Below are 27,687 nucleotides of genomic sequence, written 5' to 3'. Positions count from 1 at the left end.
TCCATGGATATGGTTAAAGAGAGAAATGCGTGCTCAGAGAACTTCGTTGTTGCTACACTAGTGAAATTACATGAGAAAGAAAGTACTTGCAGATCCTTTTTTTTTCTGTCTAAGCAGATGCATCTTCTCAGATTTACTCTGTTTTTACAGCAACCACTATGACTAATTGCATATTTGGATAAAGAATGGGGAATCTTATTTCCAGTGCATGAAGCATGGTGATTAGCCATCACTGAATTCAGTTCCAAGCCTGAATAAGCTATGCTCTTGTTCGCCAATTAGCAAAAAAATATGAAATATGTAAGAATACATTTTTCCATATATTGTACATTGAGAGGAAGATATAAAAAGATGCCTATTTAACAGATAGGAGCTCATATTTTAATATTGGCAGTTTGAAGACCGCTCATAATATTAAAACTGTGATTGGAGGCTTCTAAATCTGTGGCATCGTTTTTCAAATTGGTTAAAGGATGCAGATGCACTCAAAAAAGTAGCTAAACAAACTTCTGATCCCTAGGGACTGAGCACACTGACTATCATTTTTTCATCCAGGAAAATCCAGTTCTTAGCAATGACCACTTATTCCTGGTAATGATTAAATAGGTTCCACAAGATCATTTGAGAAGCAGTTTGTTTAAATATCATTTATTTGAAGGCCATTAAATCTCTTGAGTTCAAGGGTAGCAAGGGAGATAATGTCACAGCAATGATATCACATTTCTATTTTATGACACCAACCGTGCCATAAATCTTACTTTGTACATGATTTAGGTGTGGGGAAAAGCTATTTTATTAATCCATCTTATCCTTCACCTCCTATCAAGGCAGTTCATATTAAGAAAGGAGGTTGGGAGGATAAGGAAGTTAGGATGTTTGCCATAAGCTGTCTCTGTCAGGTACAGTCACTGCACTGTGAGATCTTTTCTGCAGAGAGAATTTTATTGTCACAGTGCCATTATGTCACATACCCTTGATTCTCCTTCTCCCGGGAAACCAATTTGTGTATTTGCTTAAAATCAATCACCTGCTCTCTGATGATTTTGGATGCTGTTTCAAGGTTCACTCTAGGGATGCTGTCCACAAGTTGTTTTTCTAGCAAAAAGCAGAACGGGTGGAAGCCCGGCTCCGCGGAAGTGGATGGCAGAGCTCCAGTTGTATGAATTAAGGCCAGGATCCCTTCCCTTCGTGTTCCCATAAAGTGAATTAAAAAAACAAATAATGTGAAAGTACAGAGTAAAGCTCTTCATGATCATAAATTTGCACCATATCCTGCCATTCATACACAGGCACCAAGGCCTTTGAAATCACTGAGTCAATGGGAGACTTGTCTGACAAAGAATTACAGGGTTACATCCTCAAATTGTTGAAGTTTCATGTGCGTAACTGAACAGAATTTCCTTTGCAATGAAAAGATTAAAAAGTGAATCTGATTTTCATACTTTTTTGAGTCTGTAGTGCTTGCATTGGGTCTCATTTTTTGAAACATAGACTTGGAAGTGGCCCAAAACATTTTCAGCACCTCATCATTATTAACTCAGCATTTCTGTGTGAATGTAATTTTTCCAGACCTCACTGACTAGACAGGCAGACAAAGCTTAATCGGTCAGGGCATGCTTGCCACATCTACTACAGCAAAGGAAGAAAAGTGGAGGAGTTTTAAAACTGAGCACCAATACACAAAGTAGCTAAAATGAATGCACTCACACTACCAGGGCAGTATCATAGAATCAATTAAAATGATGCCTGATAGCTATAGGTAGCAGCACTGAAACTAAGACATTTAGAAGCAACGGGATTTATTAAGAAATAGCATTTGCGTTTACCAGGAACTGTGTGGACTGATACAGATGCTATGTATCAATGATACTCATCTAAATAGATGGTTTGCCATGGATTTCCTTAGCTTGCCAGAATTTTGCTGTGTTGATAGTTCCTCTGTGGTGGCCATATAGTTTCTGACCAGAGCATCACATGCAGTCAGCTCAGTTTCTTTTTCACCTTAATGTCTTGCCCACAGTTTTGGGCACATAGAGGATTGACAAGCTAGGCAACTCTATATTTCAGGGATTGTGGCCTGAAAATCTGTTCCCACCATTTCACTGCAGCTGCCAGACCTTGCATCCTGTCCCAGGAATGAAGTGCAGGGAACTGAGAGGGGAGTTGGACCAGCAGCTGGTGAAAAAGCTGACAGCTCCCTTTTAACACTTACACTCCTTTTTGCAACTCTTCATATCCAGATTTCCATTTGCTTAAAATTGTCTTTATCTGAGAATAAAGCAATGCCTCTATGTGTGTCCTCTGAGCTTGTTATAATCCAGGTTTGACAAGGACTTCCTTTCTCTCAGGGAAACACCACCCGGGCAGGCCAGTCCTTGTTCTGATACAGGCTTGCCCATGAGTAGGAGTGAACACACACTGTCTGGATTCAGCCAGTGAACTTTGTTCAGGGGCTACTGTTTAACACTTCAGGTATGTATTTTATACCACAGGCTCATCACCAGCTGCCAGAGAGAGCTGCTGGAGAAAGCTGCTGAGCTGCCATCCTGCCCCAAACCACCATTTATGTCCTGGGCTGTCCCCTGCCTTCTGTCAGCTCGAGCATTTGGGAGGAACCTAGTTCAGGGAGCCAGAACATACTGCAGTTGATCTGGCCCACTCTGTTGAACTGACCCATTAGCTTTTTAAATTCAGTTTTTCTGGACAAGTCAGCTCTCTGCTCTGGTGCCATTAAAGCCCCCAGGGAGCAGAGACTACTGAGTGGGAAGGAATGACTTGTGCATGCACACAACAAATGTTAACTAAATTTGTTAGCTGCAGAGAGGTCTCAAAGGATGGGGAGAAGAGATTAAAGAAAAGAAAGACTATTTTCAAGAAATCCAGTTCTAAGAAGTAAGTGTGTCATGGCTTCATCCTTCATGAAATGTTAGAGAATTCACGTGGGAGACAGCAATAGTGAACAAGTGCTTCTCTTAAAACTTCAAGTAAAGCTCACACCTTAGTAGACATCAGAACACAACCACAAGACACAATTCCTCACAGAGCAGCTGCATTTGCCCTGCTGTTGACAAACCTACTCATTTCTTTTTAGTCTTTGATAAGATCTGATGGTTCACTGCTGTCTAACCTCTATGCAGTAGATGAGTGAAAAAGAACCAGGTGACCAGAGTATTTTCTGCCCTTGCGTAATGAAGCATGGTAATTCCTGCAGAGGTGTCAGGACTGGTAAGCCTACTGATCAGGCTGCCACCGCTGCAGCTTAGGAAAGGTCCTGATAGACTTTGTTTTCACCTATTTCTAAACTGTCTGTATCAGACATGCCCTGCTAGTTCCCCTGCTTCATTTTGAAAACAAAATGAGATCTTTATGAAAGGAAAATCATTCAAGAAGGAAATGACCAATATTATGCAGGGTTGTCCTGGGGCCTAGTATTTAGTCAGATCTAATGAAATTGACTATTTTTCACCAGTTATTGTGGGAGACAATTCCATGAGGAACTGTACATCCTACTGTAAAGAGATTTTCCTGCAAATGTCTTCCCTTTCTTTTTGATATATATCTGTACTACATAAAGGTCTCAGTTAGTAGAAATGGTCTTTTTAAAAATACACTTAACACCTCCTATCTAAATCTTCTCTTATAAATTAATCCCTTCAAGTCACACATCCTTTTTCTTGTACTTAATCCAATTACAGAATGTGATTTCAGTGAGCAGAGAGGGGAATTATTTCAATGACATGTCTATGCCCTATAGCCAAAGTTTGATTTGGTCTTTTCTTGTGATTCTATACTTGAAAAATCATGTTTAACATTAAGGATCCATGGTAGTTTTTGGGAAGATATAGTGACTAATTTCTGAAGTTTCGATCACCCAAGATTAAATTTTAGAAAATAGTAGTTTTAAGGTTTTCATCCTGTCATCTCTACTCCTTTCCATCTCATGTAATTTTACAGAGAACTGAAAAAGAAGAAAAACTAGAAAGGGCAGCAGACCTGTTGAATTACTTGTCCCTTTCTACTCCATTCAGAGACTAGAGTCTTCTTTTTCCCCAGATGTAGTTACTAACTTAAATAAATTTTAGCTCTACAGTCTCTTTAAAACTAAATTATTATTCCCTGTGCTCATGGAGAAAACCTTTCACAAGCCCAGACTATTTTCCACCCTAATTACTAGAATCCTCTCTTCCAGGATCTTCTGGACATTCATCTTTGCCTGTTTCAAATTACCCAAAATACAGTGACAGGATACACCCAAAAATAAATGGGTAAATGAAAAGCTAATTTCCAAGTAAATTTGTACCTGAAAGACTTTCTTAATGGTACCTGGAAATGACTGGTTCCTGTTCAAATTGGCAAGAGAGGTGACAGATATGTTGTCGGGTTGCTAGAAAGTAGATGAAGAAGTAGACAGATGGAGAACTTCTGGCCTGCCTCATGAAGCAGGCTCAAACTGATGCTGCCTTGAGACCTTCAGTGGGAGATTTGTACCAGTTCAATTAAGCTTTGACTGTGCAGTTGAAATACAAATAAGCTATTCCCTGGGTATGCTGAGTTAAATACATGGATTTGGGTTAGGTGTCTGCTAAAACACCTGTGGAGATTGCCAATTCCCATTGTGTTTTCCAGAATCTGGCTCTCCATCCATGGAATGGACTTAGTTCTGCCTCGGTTTTGGTACTTGAGTTGTCAGCCCTGGTCGTCTCTGACAGTAAAAGATACCAGAATTTTGTGCAAAACAGGTATCAGCCAAGATTCCCAGCCAGAGGCTTATTCACTTTGTAAGTATTTCTATTCCCCTTCTTTCTGGTTATTCCTCCCGACCTTTCAATTCAATTATTGACAGAAGGTGGGGGGAAGAAAAAGAAAAACCCAAACCACAAAATCCAAACACCTATTGCTCCCAGGAGAAATGCAACAGACCGCATAAGCACTGCCTGAATCACTACATTATCCACCAGTACCTTCCAGCAAAAGCAGAGATAGGGAAAAGCACGGGCCAGACAAGAGAGCTCTGGTCCAGTTGCCTTCTGCGCCCTTTCCCCAGGGCTGTCTGTTCCTCTGCCCAGCCGCCCACAAGGATGCAGCAGCCAGGCTCCACCTACACACAACTGGCCTGACTGGTTGCCTACACGCACTGAGAAAGCTTCTCCTCTTTCTTCTCCCCAGACTTCAGGGCCAGGAGGCTGGGCACAGGCAGTGCATTGGCACGGGCTCTCTTTGGTCATCTCCGAGCAGTGGTGGTGGCCCTCGCTGGTGCTGCACACATCTTGGAGTGAGAGGAATTGTGACTCATCCTTTCCCACCTCACCAAGCTGGGAGACGGGATGCAGGTCAGTGATCTGACATGGCTTCCCAGACCAAAAGCAAAGCCTGTTAATACTGCCTGGGATAAAACACAAGTGTTCTCCCAAATTATGAAGACTGGGAGCAAGGAACTGGCAGCTTTATAGCCTGTCCCCATGGGTCAGGACATTTGTAAGTGATGCTTTGCAGTCCTCCAAGAACCACAAAAATACTCTGAAAGGGGGAAATTGCCTTCAGGTTCCAGGATCCTCACAGGATCCATGGAGGACAGACATTTGCAAGAGAAACTGTTCTTCCACACTGCAATGTGCCAACTTCATCAACAGCATTTAGCCCAGCACTGGCTCAAGTCAGCCTTCAAATCAGGACTGGTTCCTTAGCCAACAGACCTGGAAAAAAGGCATTAGGCGATGCATTTTTGATTAGAAAAACCCTTTTCAAAAAATATTATCCCCAAGCCCTCCCTATAGCCCATGGTGTTGGACCTGCTGCCCTGACTAGCTCAAGCTCCTAGCCCATCAAAGAACTGTGTGCAAAGAAATTCGCTTTGCAGGCTGCCTGAGGCAGCTCTGGGAACATCTCAGACATGTTGAAGAACAAAGTCAGTCATAATTTAAATTATTACCAGGAAACCCTGAGCACCACTTTTTGAAAGAAAAAAAAAAAAAAAAAAAAAAAGAAAGAAAAAAACAAACAAAAAAACAAGCAGTGACAAAAGGGTTGCAACTTCCAGGGTGTTCCCTCTGGGCTGAGGCTATCCCTCTCTAAGACAACTTCCCCCAAGACATCTCTCAGGATGTCTCCTCAGAGGCATTTCTTAGAAACCAAAAAAGCATAGAAGTGTGGCTCCTTCTCTTGACAACACATCAGCCTGAGTAAGTTAGACATCCTGGGAAAGGACAGTCCAGATGAAGGTGTTAGTAAGAGGCATCTGAGGAGTGTTTTGGATGCAATTTTAAAATATGGAAGAAGTGGGGAGAAAGGTGAGTCTAGGAAGAGAGAACAAAATAGGCCCAGACCAACTGTCTACAAAGGCCACAGCACTTCTGGAGGGTATTTCTGTCTTTTTAGGCTCTTTCCACCCTCTGATCACCAGATGTGTGCCCTAACATGCTGGTCCTGGGGGTTTTAGGAGGAACTGAGCCCAGCACCACCATGCTGGCAGCAGGAGGCTAACTGGCTTGTGTTTTACCTCTCTGAAATGAGACTCACACCTAATTAAGCCCCACCAAGGTCTTTTTAGAAGCATCAGCATCATTTCTGCCTCTTCAATACCTTCCAGCCTTGGAAAGGCTGATGCCAACACTATGACTACCCAGGTGAAAGCAATGCAGCACCCTGCCCCACTCCCTGGAGGATCTTCTGGCCAGCTCTCAGTCCTCCTGGCCAGCTCTCTGTCTCTCTACAGCACAGGAAGGTTCAGAGCCTGCTTTTCCCAAAGCAGTGGAATCTGTCTGAACCAAGACCACTGGGCTTGGCTGGCTGGTGGAAGACACAGGAGGCAGAAAGTGGAACCTCTGCCTGGGAGTGTTTGGCAGGACCTGGGGGAGAAGGATGAGTCCAAAGGTCTGATTAAGGAGAAGTCAAAGGTCATGTGCTGTCTGGCAAGGAGTAATGGTGTCAGCTTAGGGTGCTCTGGCATGTGTTTGTGACAAATGTCCCCAGGAGCTGGACAATCAGGCTGAAGCACACAAGTGTGGGCAAAAGTTGTCTAACCCCTCTCAACACCATTCTTGCTGCTGGTCTGGGAGTGAGCTGAAGAGAAGACAACCAGCACATCAGAAGATCATGTCCCAAAATCCATACTTCACAGGGAGTATTTTGCATCCAATGAAAAAGCACACCCTTTTATGTTTTTTGTTTGCACATGGTGGCTGCAGGCAGTGCTTTTGCACATTCACAACACCAGGCTGATGGGACCAACTTCTGCTGGTCATGAGCAGAGGATAGAGGAGTGTGCTTGACCAGCCCATGCCAGTAGAGCTGTACCAATACACAGGCACCCCGCAAGAATCATCCTCGTCTCCATCCTCTTGTGGCCAGTGGCTCATCAAACATGGAAAGCCTGGGACAGATGCAGAAGCGTGTCAGGGTGTTTTTGAAAACCAGGGCCCAGGAGGGGAGTGGGCTTTCTGGCTGTGGGGTCACACTGAGTGGTAGTGGGGCTGAGGAGAGCCCTGCTCCTATGCATGGATTGCTCTTGCAATGAGACTAGGGGTGCAAGAAGTAAAGTGGTCTGTCAGGGTGACTGTGGTTTCTGGGGTGCTGACAGTGACCCTGGTATAGAACAACAGGGACAAAGTCTGTATGGAAGAAAATAGCCAATGGTGGACATGAGCTCAGTAGCATCTTGGCCACGAATTAAATCTCCTTACACTCAGGGGAGAAGCTCTTTTGTTTTAGGCCAGAGGATGAAAATCTATCTATTGCTAAGGCCAAGTAAATATGCACCAGTTTTCTGTTTTTTAAAAAGGTGTTTCAAAAATCATGTTTGAAAGTACCCAAGACCTTGTACCAAGAAATCTCCATGGGGAAAATGTTGCTTCATTCATTATTTTAAATTCTAATAAGAAATGTACCATAAGTTTAATTTATGAATACAACTGATGAACACCAATACAACATTATGTGAACTTTGGCACACATCTGTTGGAGAACTGAAACATGCTGTGGCTGAGTGCATGGGTAAAACATTTAGGAATATCCCTTCTTCTTACTTCACACCATTACAGAACTTCTGTCTGGATCACCAGTTTATAGAATATTCTAATTTCTCTGATGGCTAGCATTTGAGTAAGGTTTTGCCTGTTAGGGGAGAGAGCAGAGGCTGATCTGCTGACTCATCTCATGAGGTCCCTTTAACAACCAAATATTTATCTCATTCTCCAGTGACTAACTGCCCACTGACATTAAGTTCTGGAAATAGTAGATACAACCTTAAACATGATGTTTCCTTTTCAAGTGGATGTACTGAAGTCAGGAAAATTGCTGTGCATCCTCCAGAGTCCCACTACCCCTCTAGTGACTGCTGAATCCAGCCTGGCCTTTGACCAGAGATCAAACAAATGGTTTCCAACATTCTGGATTAAAAAAAAAATAGGGCTAATGCCACAAAATAATTGACCAGTAATGTTTTGTGTTGACCTTACTCTGATTTGAGCCCTTTGAGCCTTTTGAACAGCGGTCCAAGCATTTTGATGGCAGCAGGGGGTTCCTGCAAGAGCCCTGAGCAAACCCACGCTGGGAGGCAGGGGAGGCTGGCCCCACGTGCCCCCTCACAGCCACTGCAGTGGCAGCACAAGAGAGGCCAGGCTGGCTCAGCGTGGGTTTCTAGTGCCAGCCCCAGAGTGCCTTGGAGCACTGCCAGACAGCGCAGCTTGGCGAGCCAGCCAGCGCAGGCTCCTTGGGGAACAGGCCCATGTTGGGGAACAGGCAGGCAGCTCCTCTGGGGAGGGAAGGGCATCTGCATGCTAGGCTGCCCTGAGAACAACGCGGGTGCGTGACACCCACACCTTGGCATCCCAGGGCCAGACATACAGCCTTTAATCATCCCCTGACCCGCGTCTCACCTTGCGGCATGCATTTACCTGAAGAAACTTTGGGTTGATCTGGTAGGACGTACTATACCTGGCTAAACAACGGCTGTCAAAATAAATGCAACTCCTTCTGAAGGATTTGGTGAAATCAGGGGTGAAATTTGTTGCCAAGCTGTCAAAGGCAGAGTAAACACTAGCTTATTTGTACATAGCTGGATCAAAGATTTGTTAGTTTAGCCCCCAAGGCTATGTTCCTAACTGTTCTTTCAAAGCTGGGTGAACAAATGTCTGAAGGCAAGAAGAACAGTGTGGAGAGTTACACCATTTTAAATTATGTGAAATTGTACTCTTTGACTTATGTAACCCTGCCTTAGTGATCCCTATGACATTTACTTGCTATACTGATGGAGAGTTGCTCAAAAACTGTAAGACCAATAAAAAAATTTTGGGTGTATCCAGGGTATGTAAAGTGACATTAGAAGGAAGAATCAATGAAGGGAAAAAATGTACAGAGTAGTTTCTGTTAGGTAGCCTTTGGTTAAAGTGTAGATGTTGCATCTTGTGCTTAGAGTCCTTCTTACTATGCACTGTCAGTCTGAAAAGCCTGGGGTGTTTATAAAAAGGCTATCCATCTTCATCAGGAAAATAATCTGCTGTTGCTATTAAAAGACTGAATTCTGAGAGTTCTGAAAAATCTTTCCACGGGTGAATGAAACAAATCACATAGGTAGGCAGGCTGCTGATTTGGATTCGATTATTTTTATGTGCACATACTCTGGTGGTGGTTATCCAGGAAGTAAAACAAGACAGGAAAGACTGTTGAATAACACACTTCATTCAAATTTATATGAATAATGATCTTTCAGCTCTATATATTGTAATGAGATAAATTTGCTAAGCAGACTTTAATACTGGCAGATTAAAAGAACGGCAACTTTGAAATGTGCTGGGTATTAGGATAATCTGGTCACCAGTGAGCATGAAGGATTCCACCTAAATACTCTGTTTTCCATGTAGAGGGAAATAGGAGGTGCCTTTACAAAATGAAGGTATATCTAAAAATCAAATACACATCAAATGTTGTTGCTGGCACAACAGCAAAGCCATCCATTCTAAATCCATCCATCTTCTAAAGCCATCCATTTCCATGCAGCTGAGATCTGTTAAAATTATTGCCTCAGAATAAAATAAACCCCTCTTTCAGCAGATTTAGTCCTTAAAGATGCACTAGGTTAACTTGTCTGAACCATTGACAAGAACTGCTGCAGATCAAATGAATTTATTTAACGGTGTTTCACAGAAGTGATGTGCTAATTACCAGAAAGGACATATGGAACTATGCAGTGTGAACAGGCTTTTAAAATGTTTTTCTTTCAAACTTGGTGAGGAGTGTCTGACACACCACAATCAGCTTATTCATTTGGAAGGTTTACATCTCATACCCTATAGCTGCTGAAAGGCTGCAAACGTTTTTTAACCTAAGGTTGTGATGACTATTTCCTGCAAATAGTCTGATTAAGTAAGACATATTGCCTGCTGACACAGCCATCCTCCATTTCACTGGAACACCATGCAGGGAGAAGACCTCAGTATCTGGGACCTCTTCATCACTAAGAATATAATTTGCTTTTGCCATTACTCTCACTCCTTTCTCTCATGACCAGTGACAGGACCTGAGGAAACATCATGAGGTCGGGTCAGGGGAGGTTTAGATTGGATATCAGTGTAAGTATTTCACCCAGACCGTGGCTGAACACTGGAACAGCCTCCCCAGGAAGTAGTCACAGCACAAACTGATTTGATGTGCCTCAAAAAAAGAATTTTGCTGAAGTGTCCTTGAAAATACTAGGCTATATTATCCATAGGCACACATCTTCACTTTGTACAATGGCCATGGCTCCATATGGATATAGCATCTCTCTTTTATTTAAACCAGTGAAGCTTCCATGTTATCAAGCCCAAGCTGCAGCCATTTATGAAGGTGGTTGAAGATCACCCCATCTAAGTTTACACTCTTGCACACATAATTCCTCTGACTTTAGACACACACCTGCAAATGAAAACAGCTGAACCCCAGAAGTGCCCGTTTATTTCTCTTCACTGCTTCTAAAAAGAGCCTTGAGAGATAACTCAGACATAGATGCTTACATGGTGGACCTCTAACTTCTGATCAGAAGTCCCACCAGTATAGCAGTACAGCTGATTCCTATGTGGCTCTGTTCTGAGCTAGCCAGACATACACCAGGTCTACTTTGAAAGTCATGAGACTGTGCTACCATGGCATCAAGCCCAGCCTAATAAACCACATTGCTGGAAGGGTATGTGGCAATAATAAAGTGGCTACCTGACTTCTGGAACAGAGTGAGCTAGGTAGGGTGCTGTCTGCTCTAATTATAAACGGAGGGGAAAGGCAGCTGTCTGCACTTGTTTGTGTACCACTTCTGCATTTTTTAGTCTTTATAAAAACTTGTGATTGGCACTGGATCTGTTATGGATGCAAGATTTTGATTTAAGCATCTGAATCAAGGGCCTTCTCCAGTGTGCTCATTAGGTAAATTCTACTGTATCATCTTAGTGCAAAGCAAGTCAAGAAGCTTACGCCTTGCCAACTAAAATGTTATCCAGCCTACGACTTAATAACCCTTAAAAGTCTTGCCAGCTTTGTTATGATGTGTGAAAAATTCACCTGAAGCACATAGTCATGCCAAAAGGACTCTATGTAGATATAATTATATCAACCAAAAAAATATCCTTCAGCGAGTGTAGTTTATTTACGTCAATAAAAATTATAGTTGCTTATAGGTATATTTAATACGCATCCTTGTGTACACACTCTTTAATATATCATACATATATCAGCTGTGTGGTATAGGTAGGCATACAGCAGACTATCATTAGTGAACACTAAGGTTCTGCTGAAGGAAGATTCCTGGGTATGCTTTTTGCAATGTTTGAAATGTGTGCATTGTGTCTATGGAAAGACCATATGTTTTTCCTATTTTTTTTCTTAATATTATGTAGGTGTAATGTTTCCATGGCAGGTTTTTAACCTGTTGGGGACTTTTCATATAAACTAATTCAGTTAAATTTTCCTAAATGAAGGGATCTAAGTTATTAGTAGCTTTTCTAGTAAACGTAGAATGAAAACAAATATGGTTGGAGACTCAGCATAAAACAATTCAAGTGTTTGAGTTTATTGATTTGCCTTAGACTAATTAGGGCCTGATCCAAAGCCCATTTGAGGACAGTGGGAGTCTTTCCACTGGCATTAGCAGATTCTGGATCAGGCTTGGAGTGCTATACAAAGAAAAAAGAATGTTGTCACAATTCAGACAAATAAATGAAAGCATCTGTCACTTATCATGATTTGAAACTAATTGCATGGAAAATTAGATTTATGCCCCTTAGAGATCTGTTATTGCTTGAATCTGGATTCAAGCATTTCCCTGCAGTTTAAAATATTGCATTTTCACTTTGTTTGCTCATTTTCAAGAAATTATCTCCACCCCTTCCTATAAAAAGAACAACTTTGTCCTATAAGAGCCAAAACTAGAATTGATATTAAAGATTTTCCAGAAAAGAAATTCAATTCCAGCTTCGTTATTGTGATAATTGCAAGCCTGGTTTTGTGTGTGAAGAGAAAAAAGGGAGAGAGCTGAGTAAACAATGGGTGGGTGTGGGCTTTTGCTGCTCTTGCGTGCAGTGGCACAGCACTGGCCCTTCAGGTGCCTGTGTCTGAGCCCCTGTCCCCCCTTTCTGTGCCAGGGGCAGGGACTCCTCTGGTCTGGGCACCCACTGCTGCTCCCCACTGCCTGGGAGCCCCCACATCGAGGGCCTCTCGCTGCTGCCTGCAGCCCTGATGTGCTGGGGACACAGGGGAAAATGTCTCCTCCTGATGGCTCAGACTCCAGCACCCTGGCTTTGCTCATACTGACACTGTTTAAACTACTTTCTAAGTAAATAAAATACACTTTGAATACAGCTTGGATGTGCTTTTTGAAGACAATGAAGGGATAGCATGTGACTTTCTTAGGAAGCCTTAAGAAATTGTTTATAAAAAGCAAAAAAAATGAAAACTGGGGAGTCCTTTTAATTTTGTTTTCTCGCTCAAGAAAACAAAGCTCTGTTTGGTTGTTTGGGACAGATTTTCAACTCAGCCCAAGCAGATTTGCCAACTAGTCTATTCATTACCCTAAAAAATTACTCCACTTAAGCAATCAACAAGACTCATCCTGCCATTTCCATGTGCTATCAAAGAAGGTGAGCTGAAAACCCTGTATACAAGATGTGTGTGGGGAATCCAGGGTGTCCTTCTAACAAACCATGTTGCAACAGGCTTTTTGGTACCCAGCCACATTCCAGTGTTTCCCTTATGAAAGGGAGACATGCAGCAGCACATCCTTCTGCACACTAACCCAGGAGCTACAGCAAGCTGTTCATCAGGGTCCTAAACAAGGGATGGGTGAAATTGTTTTGTCTAATTTCCAACCCACTTGAATGTCACGGGTTTTAAAGTTCACCAGTCTTGAATGGTTATTTGGTTTGCATTCCTCTGAGGTGAGGCTGCAAGGGTGGGGTGAAGCAGAGAGGTCCTGGATGAAAAATGGGGCAGAGAAGACAAACAAAAACAGAGAGATAATGAGAACAGGAGCAGAGAAGAGGAAGAAAAGCAGTTTAAAAAATGAAGCATAGCCCATAGGTCTCCTTTGTATAGCATCTTATTGTATGGGGGTGATATGTGCTTCAAAGACAAATGCAATTCTATTTATGTTTATAAGACTTGAGGCCTTAGGGGAAGTTATGGGGTGAGATGGAGAAAGAAAAGAGGTAATAGAGATTTAGAATAGAAACAGAGAATAATGTGCTTTTCCCACCTCAAGAGATTAGGGTTTTTTTAGTATAGTAAACAAACTAGAGATGGGGTAAGGGAAAACTAAAACATAAAACCAGGGAGAGCAGTGATTAATGGATTTGGGAGTTTGGTTTGTGGGATGGAGTTTAATTAGGAAGAGATTAGTTACACAGAAAGACAAGGAAGGGAGCAGAATCACAGGAGAAACTCCAAAGGCAAGGGAAGGAATGGGAGGGAACAAGAAGGTAAAAATAGTGAGGGCACCAGCTGAAAGTGGATTACCTGGACTGGCAATGAATTGGCAATGAGCTGGACTAGCAATGAATTGACTGCCAGCTAACTACAGTGTCCCCATTTCTCCTACAAATTCTGCTGTGATGTAATTGCTACCAGTTTGGGGACATCACAAGGACTCTTCCATGGATGCTTTTTTCCTCTGTATCTTCTTTCTCATGTTCTGCAGGTGGAATGAAAGTGTGTCCTTAACCAGATGAACAAACAAGGTCAATCTGTGCTTGTGGAAATGGTTTCAAATTCTGGGTTAGAAGAGCTCTAAATCAGTCTCCTGAACAAGCCCAAAGAACTAGCTCCCAGTGGCTCTTGCCTTCCCACCGCCAGGGAACTCCAGAGAGCAGAGCCAGGGACACAGTAGAGCTGTCCTATTGTGTCTTCCCCTTTGACTTTCCTGCTCTGGAACACCCACACAGCCTGAGTGGGTGGCAGGGCTGCACACCCTGCCAGGCCACCCTTGGCCCCTCCTGCATTCCGGGAGTCACAGGAGGATGGATCCTCACTCCCCTGTCTGCCCCAGGGCCAGCATAGCTCTGCACCACCCTTGTTGCCAGCCTGTGTTTAAGGAGAACATTGAGTTCCTAGGTATTAGAGAGGGGTCTGTGGGTGCTGTGTGTGCTCTGGGACACGTGCATCATGCTAAATCACTTTTCAGTAGAAGGAGTACCATTAGCAGCTGCATGGGTGGCATGAGACAATGAAACATTGAAAGAGCATAGACTTCTTCGGCAGGACCTGAGCAGAGCCCTTGCATCACCACTTGGCTGTGCTGAGAAGGGCATATCAGGCACCTTTCTGCAGCCTCACCTGCAGCCTGCACTTCTCCCTGGCATGTGACTGCCCTGACTGACATGCAACCATCAGCGCCTTTCCTCACTCTGCAGGAGTGGTCGGTGTGCAGAAGTGCTGGAGCTACCAGCTACTCTGCAGCTTTCTGGTAGGATGCTAATGAGAACTGACAGCAAAGTGGGTGCAGTAACAGAACAAATGTTAATGGGATAATGTCCTGCTTTCATTATCTCCACCTGCCTTCTATATTCACTTACCTTCAGAGATAATCCCTAGCATTTAATTTAATGAGCTTTTGTGTACGCATGGTAGCTTTCCATTGTATTTTTAAAGCAGAAAACCAAGCTTATCAGGCAGGATTTTTCAGTCTTTTGCAGCTGCAATTAAAATGTTTTCAGAAAAAAAAAAAGAATAACCATGTGGCAAGTTTCTGATTATATAGTTGTGGTCTGCATTGTTTTCTGGATTTAAAAAAACACCACTCTCACCTCACGTCACAAAACCTGACAGACAAGAACATTTATGCACGATGTCTTTCATAAATTCTCCAGAGCAGAGGTTTGAAAACACTTCATTGTTTATTTTATTTAGCCTTTTGAATGAAAGTTTTTAGATTACCTTCACCTACTAAAACCATTCTAGGGGGCACAAAAAATGATACTGGAGAAACTCTCTCTTATCTTTGTCCTGCTTATCAATGGATACTTGGGTAATATATGTGTTGGGGTCTCAGCACTTTCCATTTCTGACATTCCTGTGCCTTCAACAAAGACCTTTGTTTTTTAATCATTAACTTTGAACTAGATATCAGAGAGCCTGGCAAAAGTCTGCCACTAAAAATGAAACTGATTATTTTACAGATCCAGAGCTTGATAGGTAAGTCCATTAATTAGCAGTAAGGCAGATGGATGCAGGAGTCTCTGTTATTGTTATGGCAGTGTGAAACCTAGCATTGCTGTGCCATGCGGAGTATTAATACCCAATGTGAGACAGTGCCTGCCACAAACTACTTACAGCTGATTGTATCACTTAAAGGACAAGGAGAAAGCAAGAATTCTAGTCACAGGTGGAAAGCTGAGCATTCCAAGGATGCAGTCAGTGTAATTCTGTATCAACATAAAAACCAGGGTAAGTCTTCTAAGTTCCCAGTCAGTGCATTTGTCTTAAGGTCATGTCTCTTTTGATCCCCACAGATTAATATTGCTTTAATGATTTCAGGTTATGGCAGCAAGAATACTACCAAGCACTTTGACATCCTAAAAGCACACCTGGGCAACTGTAAATGTTATCTGACGATGTTTTCTGAAATCCATCATACCTCTTGGAGTTATTTTTTGACCAAAGGCGTTGCCTCAGACAACCCAGACAGTGGAAAGTGCTCACTGCTCCTCAAAGGAGCAGATGTCACTTACTGCTGTCCTCTTTGCCTGCTTCCTATTTCTCACAGCAATTGTGGAGGATTGCTCCTGTCCTACCAGGATATGCCTGTGGCAATGTTCCAGGCAACTAAACAACACTGGACAGTTTGGGAATATCAGACCGGGAAGGGTTTAGAAACACCACATTGGGCTGTCTCCTTCATTGTGTTTGCAACTGAACCGCCCAGTGCTTGTTTCCTCCAAACAGCAGCCCTATAATTGTTTCCTCTTGTCTAGTTCATTTTTAGAACTGCTTTAATTTTGCCTATTGTTGACCCTCCTAGTTTAGTCTATCAAGTTTTACATACACATGGAAAAAATAACAGCACCTAACTTCCTGTCTTCCACTAGCCTCAAGAGTAGCTCTCAGAGTAGCAAACATAAAGAACCAGGAAAAATACATTTTAAGGTGTGACATGACCACTGGGGCAATCTGGAAGGTTAAGATGGGGAGGATTTAAAGTATGAAAGGGCGGCTCCTCACATGTATTGTTGACTTTTGTCACACATTCTGTGGGGCAATACATCTGGTCTCAGTAGCTGCAGATTGAGATGCTGCCCAAAGACTGGCTTGCTGCAGCATTATACTACTCATGTATCAATCTGCTCTGGTTTAATTTCACATTCCCTTTTTCCCTCAGGACAAAAAAATCCAGGCACCTGGTAAAATTCTTGGAAGATGCTGCTTATTTCAAAATGTTACGATATTTAATATTTTATCCAAGCTCTCTGAAAATTTCCTTTAATATGTATTCTAATCTCTCATGTGGCATAGTCAATTTTAAAGATTTTCTTTTTATTTCACAATAATCTTCATGTTAGTCTGTTCTAAAATTTTAACAGTGAAATGGCTTAATGTTGCTTTTGCATAGCTGGCCTGTGCTGAAGAGCTCATTTTTTTTCTTGTAGCTAATGGAGAGCTGAAGACATCAATATGTGTTTTGACTCCTACAGGCTTTGGGTTGGATTCTGGTTACTGCATATCTGAGATTTTCTTTTGCAAGAGCTCTGCGTCTGGCTGCATCCATACCTGGACTCATCCATATCCAAATGCCCTTCTAGGTGACCTCGTGGTGGCCTTCAGCCCTTGATGACACATGTTGTCCATGACAGAATGAGAATGTACTGAAGCATCTGGCTCACAACAATGCTGAGTTTCTATTACTTAAGAACCCTGTTAGGGCCAAGGCACCAGAAGAAATTTTAGCCTTTTAATAATCCACACTACAGGCCAGAATACCTGGCTGTGGAGCAGGATTTCCAGGTATCTAGCAGGCTGAATAGAGAGAGGTAAACACCCGATAATTTCTGTCTGAGTGTTCTACTCAGCATGACCTAAACTAACTACAATGAGCACTGGGAAAAAAAAGTGTCAGGAATATTTTTCTCTCGCTTGTATTTAGCACCCTTGTGAAACAGCTTCAGAGCTTCACATGATTTTCTGTACTCAGGGAAGAAATGTATTTTCTTAAACTTGGATGGAGAAGAAAGTAACTGTGCTTACATTTGTGCATGATGCCATAGTCCATCCAGGGAACAGGAAATCTGGCTAGTGTCTTCAGCCTCAGAGAGTTTCACTCCAAAATTCCCACATCCCAGTAGAATCCTGTAACCACCAGATTGGTTCTTCTGGGACAGATAAACCTCCACTCTTCCCGCTGGAGATGAGTCAGACTGAGCAATGACACTTCAAGCCAAAGATCCAAAAGGAGAGTAAATAAGCAAACACCTGATGCTGTGCTCCCCTGAGGAGGACATTCACAGGTGAGAGGGGGTGTTCCCATCTGCCAAAGAGCTTTGTGTGCGGGGTTCCACAGCAGAGAGACCTAGAAGCAGTGGTTCACTGGGAACCTTTTCTGTTCAGAGAACTGTTTCCAAAGCAGAAGCATTTCAGTTGCAAACACAGTTTCAGTTGCAAGTAGTGGGTTTTGTTTTCTTTCCCCAAGTAAAATCTGTTTTCAGTTAACTTCACATAAAATTCCTAGAAGAAGCTGTAAATTTTAGGGTTTTACTGTACTCAAATGAGCAAGCATATAATATATAGACAGAAAGAGCAGGAGATGAAATATGATACATTAATATACTTATCCCTCTTGTTGACAAAGCAATTTTACCATCAAGAAGAACTCTCAGGACTTGTAACCTTAATGATTTTCCTTTTGTATAAAGTAGGGTGACAAAAATATACACAAACCCCTGACTTTGGTTTTCTATGCATATTTCTCTTTTCGTAATTTCATGTTTTTTGCTTTCCCAAAAACAAAAAATGAAGTCTCCAAGTCTTTTCAATCCCATTTTCCCAATTCCAATTTAATTTCTAATTTTGTTTTTAGAATACATCGCAGAAAAAGGGCCATGAATGTATAAAAATAATCAAGGTCAAATTGAGGTGCACTCTGTGAGCAAAGGCACAGATGGAAAAGAGGGACACGTCTCTCTCTTCCGTCTGACACACCCAGTGCTGGAAGGTGGTTCAGGGGCAGTGGGAAGGAGGCTTAGAACCATTTAGCTGGCAAAAGGAACAGAGAAAATATTGTGTTACTGCTTTGATTAGGAAATGCATCAAGTTTCATTCATGGCTATATTGGCTACCTAGCGCACTTTTGTTTGGTGCAATTACAAGCTCTCAAGTATTTTCAAAACACAGTTCCAAAAATATTCCTGTAGATGAAGAAAAGGACACTTATTTCATGTGTTCCATTGGTATTGATGCCAAACTCTGATTCAACACTAATGCAAGCACATTTCTGAGAAATGGAGCCTTGTTTATTTCTATTTCAGGGTGCTGCATTAATTTATCATAAAATAATCATATGAAACCAACATTTATCTGAAGTACAAGAACAAATCTAATAGCTCCCAAGTGCATTGAGCTGTCTTCTCTTTTTTGTGTTTATATCACCAAATATTTCTAAATTGTATTGTAAACTTTGTCCACAATTTAGACTCAAATGAAACATAGTACTTAATATAACATTAATTCTAAGTCAATTCTGACATATATTTTGCTGTTATTCAACAACATACTATAAACCATATCAGAGCATCTAAACAATGAAATAAAAATGGAAGCCTTCAGGTATTTTAAAACCAAATTCATGAGGCCTCACAGTAAAATAGGGACATATGGTTTCTCTGCTCACCAAGAATGCTTTTACCTTCCTCGTAACTACATAGCCCTTAAGAAATCAGGACCTCTTGAGCTCTTCATAAAGATAGTTTATAATAGGTAGATACTGCATCTGTTTGAAAAATTGCAAGCACTAACTGAACTGCGACTTGTTAGCACTCCTGAAACTCCAGTGCCTTATCTATTAACCTGAACAATGTGAGTGATGTATCAAGTAGAACAGAGTGCCAGTGTTTGCTGACATTCCCATTTGTAGAAAGCAAGAGGAAACCTAATCCTAAAATGATCCTGACAACACTGGTTGCCACACTTCTTAATTTTCAAGGGAGGGAGAACTAGCAGGTGTTAAATGGCACATGCCTGTGCGCTTCTCCTTAGAGAGTAATGCATGGGAGAAAATCCATTTATCAAGACTCCATTTGCCGGTTAGTGTGCCCTAAGAATAAATACATGATAGCTTGTCTCTGCTCTGTGCCAGTTGGTACAACTACAATACTGTTTATCCATCTGCACGTGGCTCAGCACATTATATAGCCCGTGCCATGATATCATAGCTGGTGCTGTGTCACTTGAATGACATTCAGGGCATTAGATGGCACAATTAAATGAAGCAGAAAGACTGATGTGACATTTCTCAATAGGAAGTGTTTATCTCTGTTCCATCAGTGGTTTAATTGACTTGCAAACCACTCAGGACTCTACAAACATTTAGTGAAGAGATTTTTAGCAGACAGTAACACTACACTGAAGTGTCTTTAAGTACACTTATTCATAGTGCAAACAAATAACATATTTCAGATACACATGCTGGGAATATTAACAGTTGCATTTACCTTTGAGTTCCCCTATCTACTATGGTGTTATACAGTGACATCTCTGCTTGTGTGTGTTACTTTCCTGTACTTTATTCTAGTCTGTGCTTTCAAGTCTTACAGCTCAATTGGCACAAATTTGCAAGTAATCGTCATTAATGCATTAAGTAGCACAGGTAGTATTCATCATATATGCATAATATGTTTGTTTTCTTGCCCTCTTCCCAAGAGGAGAGGCCTGCATGCATTTTTTTTATTAGGTACAGAATCTGGAACGTTTTTTCTTTTTAATATACTGTGGAATCTAAGACTATCACACAGACGGGAGCCCAGACAAAAGGCCTTAAAAGGATGCTGAGCGCATGTATTCCACATGTCTCCATACCTACCAGAAGGCATATAATTCTCAGCATACCACAGAAAAAAGATTTGTGAAGAGTCTTGCAGGACCGTGCAGCGTCACAAGAAGGGAGCAAGGGAAATCAAGATCACTGGTAATGTTCTGTTTATGTTTGCTGTTTGGCTTGCTCACAGGGCTGCAGGAATTGATTTGTTTGTGCCTATGTAGAGAAGCCCTTACTCCTTCCAGACACCTATGGGCCGCACCAATTGAGCATGAGGGAAAATGTGTTCCTGATCCTAAATCTGGTGATTACTTTATGCACCCAAGAGAGCAGATAGGAGTCCCAGGACATCCTGTATGATATCCTTTTTCTTACTATAGGTAGTTTATTGCTGCAGAAGGAAGCAGGCAGAAATTATCTTCAAACACAAAACAAATTTGGAGTCAAGTTTAATGTCAAGAGAAAAAAAAAAACAAAAGCTTTGGTGTCTGCTAGTGGCCAGCAGAAAAGTAAAGCCTTTCCTTAATGTGACACAATTCATCTCATGAACTCAGATCACATTAATTTTAGTGCTGATCAGACAGGCTAGACATGAAACTAACAAAGCCTCATGGCTTAAATATTAACGTCCATGCTTGGACATTATCATATCTTGCTATTTAATCCCATTCATAAATTTATCTTAGAAGTAATTTTGTATTCTTTCTCCATCAACTTTGGCAGCTATGTCAGAACCCATTGTTTCAATGGTTGAAAAATATGTTATAATTTCTGTTCCAAATATGATTATGTAAGGCAAGCAAGTCCAAAAAAATGGGCCCCAAAGGTGCTAGGCCCTTGGAAGGGAAGTTGATGGAATTCTTTAGGCAGGAGTACTCATGAATCTGATAATTTCTCTTCCTCAAAGACCATCATCCTTATTACATTTAGTTTAATTAGAGCAGGGGAAGGGTTTTGCTGCCCATGCTCTTCACGTGGCATGGGAATCTCTTGGTGGCATAGGAATCTCTTGTTTTGTGCATGCAGTGGTTTGTAGGAGCTGAAAAAGAAATGTTTTCCAATAGCTTTAGATAATTTATATGCTGTAGTGTCCCATGCCATTTGATGTTCAGCTTCAAAAACCTGTGCACATCACATTGCTGTAACACAGCAAAAGGACATAAATAAGTAAAGTTAGGTCATCATCTACTGAAATTAGATGGAAACTCTTCACTGGAAAGAGATGACAGAAAAAGTGGCAGCCGTGATGCCGTGTAGGATGAGCTGGACATATAACAATACTTCTAGGTTACAGTCTAAATCAAGCTATTCAAAGCCAAGAGAATTATTATGGCCACAAAGCCATTAAATACTTTCTACCATTCACTCACACAACTTTTGGCATGACTTTATGTCAAATCAATCACTCTTTACTGTAATTTCACCTGTCAAATAAATGGGCTTTTCTGGTAGAAATAGTGTAAAAGAAAGGTGAAAGAGATGTAAATATTAGGATTTCCTCCAGTGAGATATTAATTTATTGACCTGAAATCTTACACTTAATGGAGACAACAATGTCTTGGTCATCATTTTTAGAAGATAAACACAGGATCTGGGGGACAGAAATGCACGCATATTCCTATAAGTATGTCTATTCACTGGAGTTATGGAATAGTCCATAATTTAAAGAAATTACGACTTGAAAAAGTATTTTTTTCTGGACCTAAAATATTACTTTTCAGTAGATGCTCTTACAAATGGCATATTACTCCACCAGATCAATGAGAAGGGTGTTTATCTAATGGCATTTGCAATGGTATAGTCAGACATCTATGCATTTGTTAAGGGCAAGGAATACTTGTTCTCTGTGTGAAAATTTACAACTTCCTTTCAGAGGTGTCCCAGTGAAACTTTCAGGAAGGACACATGTATGTAATTCTTGAGCTCAGATCTGCCTTGAGTGTTAGGAGCTTCAAAAGTAAATTAAAGAACAAACAGTGCAGATGAACCACTGATTAATAAATACCATGACGCTTGAGAAGGCAACAAGTATGCATACAGAACTTACGCATACATTTATATATGTGTTCAGAGCACTACTTCAATGCCCAGTCCTGAAAGGCTGCAGCTACTCAGGGCTGAGGAAGAGATTTATCTTCAGTAGAGTGAATATAAGGATGCTCCTAAATTGTAACATAGCTTCAGCAATCAGAGTTTATTTTGATTCCTCTGTCTGTAAAAGCTGAGATGTCTTTTTGAAATCAGGAACAACAATGTGGCAAAGCGCATAGAAGTTTTTAGAAATTATCTGTCTATCCTAGGAACATTTTCACGCTATTTTACTAAAAATACCTTCCTTTTAAATAGGCCCTACTGTCTTTAACTGAATTTCCTTGGAGAGTCTGGTCAAATATTTCAGCAGGCACTAAGGAACAGTTAATAACAAAATCTGTTAAATTCTGTGCACTGCTCATCATATTTTTATTATGTTAAGAATCTTCACTCAGTTTGCTTGCTTTTTTTTCAAATGTGAATCATTCTTCAGGTAGGAACATGACTGGGATGCCACAGATTTTTCCTTGTGTTTATGCTGTATTGCAGCAAAACAATTTAGCAATGCAAGGAAGAGAAGAGGTTGCTATTACTCCTTAATGCCATCAGTGCTGTGGTGTGACAGTGCACAGGGTGCTTTCTCTGAGAGAAGGGACTCAGGTACTCACTAATGTATCTCTCTGCAGACGGCCATTTAATTTGCACAGGATTGGTGTCTGTGAACAGCAAAGCCTGTCTCCCTATCCCCTGCCAGTCACCAGGCTGGTGCCCCACCTGCACAGGTGTTTAGGATGCCCTGCTTGTGACAAACACTCCCAGCAGCAAAAGACCCACTTCTGGCACACCTGGGAGAAGCATGTGGGAAAAGGAGCCACAGGTGGCCCCAAGCACGGCTCTTGTAGTAAGGATGGTTTCTGCATGTCACAAGAAAATTTAATCAAGGTTTTATGCCTGAAAGTACATAAGAAATTACTTTTCTACCCAAAGTTCTAGTTACAGGTTAGTGAGGTTTCTTAGTACCTGACCTAACATATAATATAGCATGTTACAGGAGCAGTCTCCTTCTTTCAAATGCACCAATCACTCAGAAATAATATGCACTGCAAACTTAAACAATTACTGTTTATTGCTTAAAACTCCCTTTTCAACTTTCATTGTCACTGAGGCAAAACAACTTTAATCAAAAAAATCTCTTTAAAACAAACAAACGATGAACGGTCACGAATACTCAAAAATAACAATGCAGGTCTATTTTGGTAATCCTCTTGGCAGAGTAATATGGAAGCTTCTCTCCAATGAACTGCTTCCAAGTTTTCAAGGGTACAGATCATAAATAGATTTTTCAGGAAATTCACAGAGTTGGGGTATGATAAGGAGAGAGTAGATAATTAAGGACAACTTTTGATTTTTACCTATGACTAAATAACGGAGAGATTCGATTTGTTCCCAAAACAGCATGTTTCTTTTTCTTAACCCTTGATTATTTCTTTTTTCCAAATTAAATCTCCATCCTTCTTAGTGGAGACTTTATCTCCAGAGCCAGAGATAGCCTTTGAGCCAGGCAATGAGAGGACACAGTACAATAAAGGACATAGAGGTCTTTGTGATGACAACAGGAAAAGCTCAAGGAAGAGAAGAGAGTGGCGCTGAAGGATGTGTGCCAGAGAAGGACTGCGGAGGGAAGGGATGCCGGGGCCGGAGAGGGAAGAAGGTGAAGGAGTCCTGGAAGTCGCTGTTATTTCAAGAGATGGCACAGATAGGCAGAGAGCAGACTACAGAGAGCGGCCGCTGACCTTTCCCGAGCTTCATGTTACAGCAGCCCTGGGCTGCGAGCCCCGACGGAGCTGAGCCCCTCCGTGCTCAGCCCCTCGCTGCCTCCGCTCTCCCTGCAGGACAGATCTCGCCCTCTCCAGCCCGCTCCAGACCCCTGGGGACCTCCCGGTTCGCATGCAGGCTGCGCTCGCTCAGCGCGGAGCTGGCAAAGTATCTGACTCTACAGGATAAGAGGAGGAAAGGACGCTGTGATTTTTTTTTTTTTTAAACCAGAACGTACCGGTTTAGTTTTAACCATTGTCAAAGAAATAAAAAATGGATGTCTGAAGCATTTCCAACTTCCCTTTTCTTATCAAGGTGAGAACGCACATCGAAATGATTCACAGAATCAGAGAATAATTTAAAATGGACAAGAATACTTTGGAAATACTTTTGCTTTCAAGACTTATTTTCTGCTGAAAAAAATCTATAGTTTTGGGGGTTTTTTGTGTGTTTATTTTTAATAAAAACACAGGAAATAGGCACTGTTCAATTATTTCTCTATTTTAAATTTAATCTGAGCAAGGAAGGCTATCTTTCCTCTGACCATCTCTCCTGATACAGGCATATTAAAAGGGGAAATATGCAACACTATTGGCATTGTAAAGATTTTATCATTAGTAGTAAAAAGAAAACAGCAGATTCGAACTTGTGATTTTATTAATAAAGAAAAAAATTGCATTATCCAGGTCACTTTCTTAAAGGATCCTAAAGCATTGTAAAAAAACCTGAAGGATAAAGGATGTGCTATTCACAGCCAATCATTCCTCTGTTGAAAGTCAGCACCTTTTTGGCAGCAGTACTACCCAGACAGGAAGTGAAATATATTTCATTTAATTGCAGGAATAATGTATATGGCTAGAGCAGTACTTTGATATGGCATTTGGTCACGTCACATAGTTAATAGCTGTGTTATTATAAGAACTGCTATGTCATTCTCCACAGCCCAAGTGGTCAATATCATTACATCTGAATGAAACAGTATGGCACTCTCCTAAACATCAGCTAGGACACTGATTCAGTGCTGACTCAGAGGGGATACGCTGATATGCTGAATTATAAACATTGTTCTCCAAATAGTGGTTACTTGGACATTTTCTCCTCTAAGCAAAATCTTTGTTTCACATCAGTTTTGAGAACTGAAAGGTAGCATAGGGTGTGAAAGCCTCCTTCGGAGACCTGGAGTTACCACTCTTTCTTAGTTTGCTCTTCTGATCTAGGTAGGCTGCAAACCAAAACCTGAATAGAGAAACAGTGCAAGTTCTGTGACATTTCAGAACACTTTCTGTTGAAGTCTGGATATATCCTCAAAACAACTTTCCCTCTGTTTTCCAGAAATATTTCAAAGAATTTGCTTTCTTTAAAAGTGGGATAAGCAGGAGGTTAAATGCTGCAGGTCGACTTGTTCAAACTTGTATGCAACTAATATCTCAGTAAATATACACAGGCACCATGGAAAGTAACACATCAAAAATGTGCAATACAGCTTCTTTTCTCAATAGAAAGCCTGTTGTGCTTGTTGTTTGGAATCTTTTTGTGTCTTTTGGGTGTCTCCTTGTCCTGGAACTGTTTTCCAGGTATGTGAAGAAGCATGGCCCCTCAGTCACTTCCCCCAGCCCATTTTGTGAGAGTAAGACAAGTTAATTGTGCTTGACAATATGGATTACCCTTTCAAGTCATGTAAAATGATACTGCTCTGCTTATCACAGGTAGATAACCATTAATATTATGTGTACTGTCTATGGGAAGAGAAAGGGTCTTGTTTGTTTTGAATGTTTTCAAAGGTAGGAAACAAAGGGTCCTGTGGGGACACAAGCATGCAGCAGACAGTGCAGCTATACAAATCAAAGTTAAAAGACAGGAACCTGAAGTAAAAAGTAGGTGAAAGACAAAAATCTGGTTGTTTCATTATAATAAGACTAACCTGTTTCACTGAGGTGTACAGCAGTGAAGAAGTAAAATACCTTATTTAACTCATGCAGAACTCCTAACTGGAGCTCTCTCCTGGCCAGTCATTAGTTTTACTGAATGAATTCCCCAGTTCTCACTCATTTTAATTGGGTTCATCTGTATTAATAAAATACCTTAAAATAATGGGCATCTCTCAGAGTATGGGCTAAAAATACTTTGTCATTTTATTCATATAAGACCCAAAGAAAATGGGGTCTAGAGCCTGAAACCTCTGCATTATTATATCATTAATCATTATGGCTTAGGAGCACAGGTCACTAAATCTTACTTAAACAAATTGCCTCAGTACAAGGCTCTTTCTTTGCAAACATGGGCAACAGTCAGCTTATGTTCAATAAAAGGGCAAAGCAAGATGAGGAAGGGTCTAGTTAGCTGGGTAAGTGATGGGTACATTTATGAGCTGAATGTTGCCTTAGTGCAGTATTAATACTCACAGAACAGAATTTTCAGCTTGGTTCAGCCCTCTGAGTCCAGTGGACTTTGGAACTAGCCTTTAAACTGATTGTTTAAAAAAACTCCATACCACAACACCCTAAAAAGCCTGAAAATAAAACACACCTATTTCTTTGTAACATATAACGTATATTGCACTCTGAGGAGCAACATTTTTACATCAGTGGAAAATGTCTCATAAGCTTGAGCTGGCTTTGGATCAAGCTCCTGATGGTTTTCAAAAGACACTGTCAGTATCTGTGGACTTCAGACAGCCTCACTTTTGGAAGTAGAACATAATAGTTTCTAGCACTATTTTAGAATTGTATACCATGCACTGCATCATTTGTGGTAAAGCAATATGATAAGAAAGTTCAAGTATATATTTCATTTGACAGATTTGGTGTTATCTGCAAAACAAGAATGTAAAGTATAGAATTGCCGGGCAGGCAAAGAGCTGATTGAGGAAAGGGATCTCTCAACAGAGCTCAGTGGAAACACTGAATTTTGGAGAATAATGAAGATCCCAGATCCCCAGTGCCTCAGTCTTTTGGAATAATTAGGGGTTCACTTACTAAGGGTCAGATCATCTCATTAACCTTTAAACTTTCTGATCTTTAAGAAGCTCCTCAAAAGAGACAAAAATAAAACAAGAAGGTACTATTTGCCTTTCAACGTGAGTTTTCAGGAAATCAAAAATATATTAATTCTCTGAAGTTAACTAAAACATTCTAAATATTTTTGGGTTTGAAGACTTTCAAAAAGGCAACTATCGCCACAGCTGAGTGAAAACTTAATCTATTTGCTGTATGTTACAGAGAAGAAATGCATTTCTAATTACTCCAAGTGAAAATTACTATTTCTAGTTTTAAAATAAAACTTTTCTAGGATAATTCTTTCTTTACATTCTGATACTCAGTTTTTATGGTGGAAAAGCTGTTAATTTGAAATTTTTTGGAAAAGCA

The sequence above is a fragment of the Cinclus cinclus genome, chromosome 3 (genome assembly GCF_963662255.1).
Source record: "Cinclus cinclus chromosome 3, bCinCin1.1, whole genome shotgun sequence".
Classification (NCBI taxonomy): Eukaryota; Metazoa; Chordata; class Aves; order Passeriformes; family Cinclidae; genus Cinclus; species Cinclus cinclus.
Note: the sequence above shows the minus strand (reverse complement) of the source record.